Raw genomic sequence first — 7,431 nt, forward strand, 5'->3', positions numbered from 1 at the left:
AGAACTGGATCATGAAAAGCACAAGATGAGCCTGGGACAACTTTTTGTACCAGAAACTAAGGAGATGCTCAATGAGTACTTGGGGAAATGACCCAGGATTAGCTCAAAGGATCTTCTACAGAACAAATCTGCAACAACTTGAGCATCAGTAATAAAAGTGTGTTATACTCCACTGTATAAAATAAGAATCCATGAAAGCACACTGTTATGAATAGATACATACATATACACGTAGGGGAACAGAAAAGCTCTTCCTTATAGAAAAATGCTAATTCAGAAATATAGAAGGAATGGTAGAATTAAAAAATCATCAAAGGACACTAAAACTAGTTTGATAAGGGTGAAAACTTAATGAGGAACAGATATTTATCTAGTCTCAAAGTACTTCCTTACAAATTATTTACTTCTTACAAAAGGAAAAATGGTAACTTTATGGTGGAGAAATTTGGCAGACGCCACCTGTTCCAGTTACTAGGGCTACATAATAAATTATCCCCAAACTCACCACCATTAATCAGCCATTTATTATGCTCGTGGATTCTGGGGTTTAGGAATTTGGACAAAGTACATCAGGAATGGCTTGTCTCTGCTCCATGATGTTGGCGTTCTCAGCTGGAAAATGTGAAATCTAAAGGCTGGGATCATTCAAAGCCTCCTTTACTCACATACATCACGTACTTGATGTCTGTCACTGGGAGCTTCAGATCTTCTACGTGTGGCAAGTTGGGCTTCCTCACAGGATGGTGGCTGCCTGGATTCACTACTGTACAGTTACTACTTCTCACTTTGTTATTAATAAGTAGCTTATAGGGAGAGAGTTTGAAACTGTATAAATACTGTGTATCTCAGTCATGACTTTTCCACTCTTTAGCATCTACTGATGATTTTTGCCTGCAACAATTATAGTTCTAGTATTGTTGCAAACTCTGTTTTTTAAATAAATTTATTTATTTTTGGCTGTGTTGGATCTTTGCTCCTGCGTGCGGGCTTTCTCTAGTTGCGGCGAATGGGGGCTACTCTTCATTGCAATACGCCGGCTTCTCATTGTGGTGTCTTCTCTTGTTGTGGAGCACAGGCTGTAGGCACATGGGATTCAGTAGTTGCAGCACGCGGGCTCAGCAGTTGTGGCTCTCGGGCTCTAGAGTGCAGGCTCAGTAGTTGTGGCGCATGGGCTTAGCTGCTCCATGGCATGTGGGATCTTCCCAGACCAGGGCTCGAACCAGTGTCTCCTGCATTGGCAGGCGGATTATTAACCACTCCCAACACCAGGAAAGCCTGCAAACTCTATTTTTAAATGCCAGTTTACTTCACATACATCTACATTTCTTCAAGAAGTCCAAAATCCAAACAGAGTATAGGTTGAATCTTGGAAGCATAGAACTCATTTGTTTGGCTCACTAGACTTCATCTTTGATAAAGCCCCTAGTTTTTCTAGTTGGACAATCTTTGTTAATCCAAAAGGCAACCAAAAAAGACATCTCATACATTTAATTGCATTTCTATTATTAAACACTGAAGTTGAGCATCTTTTCATATTTAAATCATTTATATTTCCTTTTTTAATAACTATTTGTTCTTATCATTTATCCATTTCACTTTTACTTGCAGGAGTTTTTTTATATATGAAGAAGTAATTATGGAACAAAGAAATATATTATGGAAGATAGCTCTTTATCAGTTAAACAGGTTGCAAGCATTTTTCTCAGTTGTGTTTGTCCTTTCTCCTTTCTCCTGAGTATTCTTTCTTTTTGGGGAGGGGGGACCATAGCAGAGTTTTAATAGGTACCACTTTGGACATTTTTTTTCTTGAATTTTATTTTTTTATACAGCAGGTCCTTATTAGTCATCAATTTTATACACATCAGTGTATACATGTCAATCCCAATCTCGCAATTCATCACACCACCCCCACCCCACCCCTCCGCCGCTTTCCCCACTTGGTGTCCATACGTTTGTTCTCTACATCTGTGTCTCAATTTCTGCCCTGCAAACCAGCTGATGTGTACCATTTTTCTAGGTTCCACATATATGCGTTAATATGAGATATTTGTTTTTCTCCTTCTGACTTACTTCACTCTGTATGACAGTATCTAGATCCATCCACGTCTCTACAAATAACCCAATTTTTTTCCTTTTTATGGCTGAGTAATATTCCATTGTATATATGTGCCACATCTTCTTTCTCTATTCGTCTGTCGATGGGCAATTAGGTTGCTTCCATGACCTGGCTATTGTAAACAGTCCTGCAATTAACACTGGTGTGCATGTGCCTTTTTGAATTATGGTTTTCTCTGGGTATATGCCTAGTAGTGGGATTGCTGGGTCATATGGTAATTCTATTTTTAGCTTTTTAAGGAACCTCCATACTGTTCTCCATAGTGGCTGTATCAATTTACATTCCCACCAACAAAGCAAGAGGGTTCCCTTTTCTCCACACCTTCTCCAGCATTTGTTGTTTGTAGATTTTCTGATAATGGCCATTCTAACTGGTGTGAGGCGATACCTCATTGTAGTTTTGATTTGCATTTCTCTAATAATTAGTGCTCTTGAGCAGCTTTTCATGTGCTTCTTGGCCAGCAGTATGTCCTCTTTGGGAAATGTTTATTTAAGTCTTCTGCCCATTTTTGGATTGGATTGTTTGTTTTTTTGATATTGAGCTGCATGAGCTGTTCATATATTTTGGAGATTAATCCTTTGTCCGTTGATTCATTTGCAAATATTTTTTTCCATGTTGAGGGTTGTCTTTTCGTATTGTTTGTGCTTTCCTTTGCTTTGCAAAAGCTTTTAAGTTTCATTAGGTCCCATTTGTTTATTTCTGTTTTTATTTCCATTACTCTAGGAGGTGGATAAAAAAATATCTTGCTGTGATTTATGTCAAAGAGTGTTCTTCCTATGCTTTCCTCTAAGAGTTTTATAGTGTCCGGTCTTACATTGAGGTCTGTAATTCATTTTGAGTTTATTTTTGTGTATGGCGTTCGGGAGTGTTCTAATTTCATTCTTTTACATGTAGCTGTCCAGTTGTCCCAGCACCACTTATTGAAGAGACTGTCTTTTCTCCATTGTATATCCTTGCCTCCTTTGTTATAGATTAGTTGACCACAGGTGCATGGGTTTATCTCTGGGCTTTCTATCTTGTCCCATTGATCTATGTTTCTGTTCTTGTGCCAGTACCATATAGTCTTGATTACTGTAGCTTTGCAGTATAGTCTGAAGTCAAGGAGTCTGATTCCTCCAGCTCTGTTTTTTTCTCTCAAGACTGTTTTGGCTATTCAGGGTCTTTTGTGTCTCCATACAAATTTTAAGACTTTTTGTTCTAGTTCTGTAAAAGATGCCATTGGTAATTTAATAGGGATTGCACTGAATCTGTAGATTGCTTTGGGTAGTAGAGTCATTTTCACAATACTGATTCTTCCAATCCAAGAATATGGTATAGCTCTCCATCTGTTGGTATCATCTTTAATTTCTTTCAACATTGTCTTATAGTTTTCTGCATACAGGTCTTTTGTCTCCCAAGGTAGGTTGATTCCTAGGTATTTTATTCTTTTTGTTGCAATGGTAAATGGGCGTGTTTCCTTAATTTCTCTTTCAGATTTTCCATCATTAGTGTATAGAAATGCAAGAGATTTCTGTGCATTAATTTTGCATCCTGCAACTTTACGAAATTCATTGGTTAGCTCTAGCAGTTTTCTGGTGGCATCTTTAGGATTCTCTATGTATAGTATCATGTCATCTGCAAACAGTGACAGTTTTACTTCTTCTTTTCCAATTTGTATTCCTTTTATTTCTTTTTCTTCTCTGATTACCATGGCTAGGACTTCCAAAACTATGCTGAATGATAGTGGCAAGAGTGGACATCCTTGTCTTTTTCCTGATCTGAGAGGAAATGTTTTCAGTTTTTCACCATTGAGAATGATGTTTGCTGTGGGTTTGTCATATATGGCCTTTATTATGTTGAGGTGGGTTCCCTCTATGCCCACTTTCTGGAGAGTTTTTATCATAAATGGGTGTTGAATTTTGTCCAATGATTTTTCTGCATCTATTGAGATGATCACATGGTTTTTTCAATTTATTAATATGGTGTATCACCTTGATTCATTTGCGTATACTGAAGAATCCTTGCATCCCTGGGATAAATCCCACTTGATCATGGTGTATGATCCTTTTAATGTGTTGTTGGATTCTGTTTGCTAGTATTTTGTTGAGGATTTTTGCATCTATATTCATCACTGACATTGGTCTGTAAGTTTCTGTTTTTGTAGTATCTTTGTCTGGTTTTGGTATCAGGGTGATGGTGGCCTCATAGAATGAGTTTGGGAGTGTTCCTTCCTCTGCAATTTTTTGGAAGAGTTTGAGAGGATGGGTGTTAGCTCTTCTCTAAATGTTCGATAGAATTCACCTGTGAAGCCATCTGGTCTTGGACTTTTGTTTGTTGGAATATTTTTAATTACAGTTTCAATTTCATTACTTGTGATTGGTCTGTTCATATTTTCTATTTCTTCCTGGTCCAATCTTGGAAGGCTATACCTTTCTAAAAATTTGTCCATTTCTTCCAGGTTGTCCATTTTATTGGCAAAGAGTTGCTTGTAGCAGTCTCTTAGGATGCTTTGTATTTCTGCAGTGTCTGTTGTAACTTCTCCTTTTTCATTTCTAATTTCATTGATTTGAGTCCTCTCCTTCTTTTTCTTGATGAGTCTGGCTAATGGTTTATCAATTTTGCTTATCTTCTCAAAGAACCACCTTTTAGTTTTATTGGTCTTTGCTATTGTTTTCTTTGTTTCTATTTCATTTATTTCTGCTCTGATCTTTATGATTTCTTTCTTTCTGCTAACTTTGAGTTTTGTTTGTTCTTCTTTCTCTAGTTCCTTTAGATGTAAGATTATATTGTTTGAGATTTTTCTTGTTTCTTGAGGTAGACTTGTATAGCTATAAACTTCCCTCTTAGATCTGCTTTTGTTGCATCCCGTAGGTTTTGGATCATCATGTTTTCATTGTCATTTGTCTCTAGGTATTTTTTGATTTCCTCTTTGACTTCTTCAGTGATATCTTGATTATTTAGTAACGTATTGTTTAGCCTCCATGTGTTTGTGTTTTTTACGTTTTTTTCCCCTGTAATTGATTTCTAATCTCATAGCGTTGTGGTCAGAAAAGATGCTTGATATGATTTCAATTTTCTTAAATTTACTGAGGCTTGATTTGTGACCCAAGATGTGATCTACCCTGGAGAATGTTCCATGTGCACTTGAGAAGGAAGTGTAATCTGCTGTTTTTGGATGGAATGTCCTATAAATATCAATTAAATCTATCTGGCTTATTGTGTCATTTAAAGCTTGTGTTTCCTTAATAATTTTCTGTTTGGATGATCTTTCAACTGGTGTAAGTGAGGTGTTAAAGTCCCCCACTCTTATTGTGTTACTGTCGATTTCCTCTTTTAGAACTGTAAGCAGTTGCCTTATGTATTGAGATGCTCCTATGTTGGGTGCATAAATATTTACAATTGTTATATCTTCTTCTTGGGTTGATCCCTTGATCATTATGTAGTATCCTTCCTTGTGTCTTGTAACATTCTTTATTTTAAAGTCTATTTTATCTGATATGAGTATTGCTACTACAGCTTTCTTTTGATTTCCATTTGCATGGAATATCTTTTTCCATCCCCTCACTTTCAGTCTGAATGTGTCCCTAGGTCTGAAGTGGGTCTCTTGTAGACAGCATATATATGGATCTTGTTTTTGTATCCGTTCAGCGAGCCTGTGTCTTTTGGTTGGAGCATTTAATCCATTCATATTTAAGGTAATTATTGATATGTATGTTCCTATTACCATTTTCTTAATTGTTTTTGTAGGTCCTTTTCTTCTCTTGTGTTTCCCACTTAGAGAAGTTCCTTTAGCATTTGTTCTAGAGCTGGTTTGGTGGTGCTGAATTCTCTTAGCTTTTGCTTGTCTGGAAAGCTTTTGATTTCTCCATTGAATCTGAATGAGATCCTTTGTGGGTCGAGTAATCTTGGTTGTAGGTTCTTCCCTCTCATCACTTTAAGTATATCATGCCACTCCCTTCTGGCTTGTACAGTTTCTGCTGAGAAATCAGCTGTTAACCTTATGGGAGTTCCCTTGTAGGTTATTTGTCAATTTTCCCTTGCTGCTTTCAATAATTTTTCTTTGTCTTTAATTTTTGCCAGTTTGATTACTATATGACTCGGCGTATTATGACTCGGCATGTTTCTCCTTGGGTGTATCCTGTATGAGACTCTCTGCACTTACTGGACTTGGGTGGCTATTTCCTTTCCCATGTTAGGGAAGTTTTCGACTATAACCTCTTCAAATATTTTCTCGGGTCCTTTCTCTCTCTCTTCTCCTTCTGGGACCCCTATAATGCGAATGTTGTTGTGTTTAATGTTGTCCTAGAGGTCTCTTAGGCTGTCTTCATTTCTTTTCATTCATTTTTCTTTATTCTGTTCCACAGCAGTGAATTCCACCATTCTGTTTTCCAAGTCACTTATTCATTCTTCTGCCTCAGTTATTCTGCTATTGCTTCCTTCTAGTGTAGTTTTCATTTGTTATTGTGTTGTTCATCTCTGTTTATTTGTTCTTTAATTCTCTAGATCTTTGTTAAACATTTCTTGCATCTTCTTGATCTTTGCCTCCATTCTTTTTCCAAGGTCCTGGATCATCTTCAGTATCATTATTCTGAATTCTTTTTCTGGAAGGTTGCCTATCTCCACTTCATTTAGTTGTTTTTCTGGGGTTTTATTTTGTTCCTTCATCTGGTACATAGTCCTCCGCCTTTCATCTTTTCTATCTTTCTGTGAATGTGGTTTTGGTTCCACAGGCTGCAGGACTGTAGTTCTTCTTCCCTCTGCTCTCTTCCCTCTGAGTATTCTTTCTTATGCACACTTTTTTGTTATATCTATGTAGTAGAATTTACCAATTTGTGTGTGTGTGTGTGTGTGTGCGTGCATGTGTGTGTGGTTTATTAAAAGATCCTTTCACATTCAGCTATTATGAGTCAAATCACTCATACTTTCACATACTACATTTATTATTTTATTCTTCTTGGGATTTCTTGGTCTATCTGGAATTTAATTTGGTGTTACAAGTGATTTAGAGATCCAACTTTTTTTTCATATAATGATCTAGTTGTCTGAACACCGTTAAATGAATAAGTTATATTTTCCTTAACTGATGCAACTTTAATAATGTAATAAATTCCCAATATGTATATGCCTTACTTTCTATTCTATATTAATGATCTAGTCATGTAATTTTACCATGTTGTTTTAATTATTATAGATTTATAACATAATATTTGGTATGACCAGTACCTTTTCATTTACAGTTTTCTACAATTTTTCTCTCCAAGAATATGTTTCTTTTTCATGTGACCTTAGATTCAATTTATATGCATAAAAATGTGAATTTTGTCATGAAAGTAATA

The sequence above is a fragment of the Globicephala melas genome, chromosome 2, assembly GCF_963455315.2.
Source record: "Globicephala melas chromosome 2, mGloMel1.2, whole genome shotgun sequence".
Classification (NCBI taxonomy): domain Eukaryota; kingdom Metazoa; phylum Chordata; class Mammalia; order Artiodactyla; family Delphinidae; genus Globicephala; species Globicephala melas.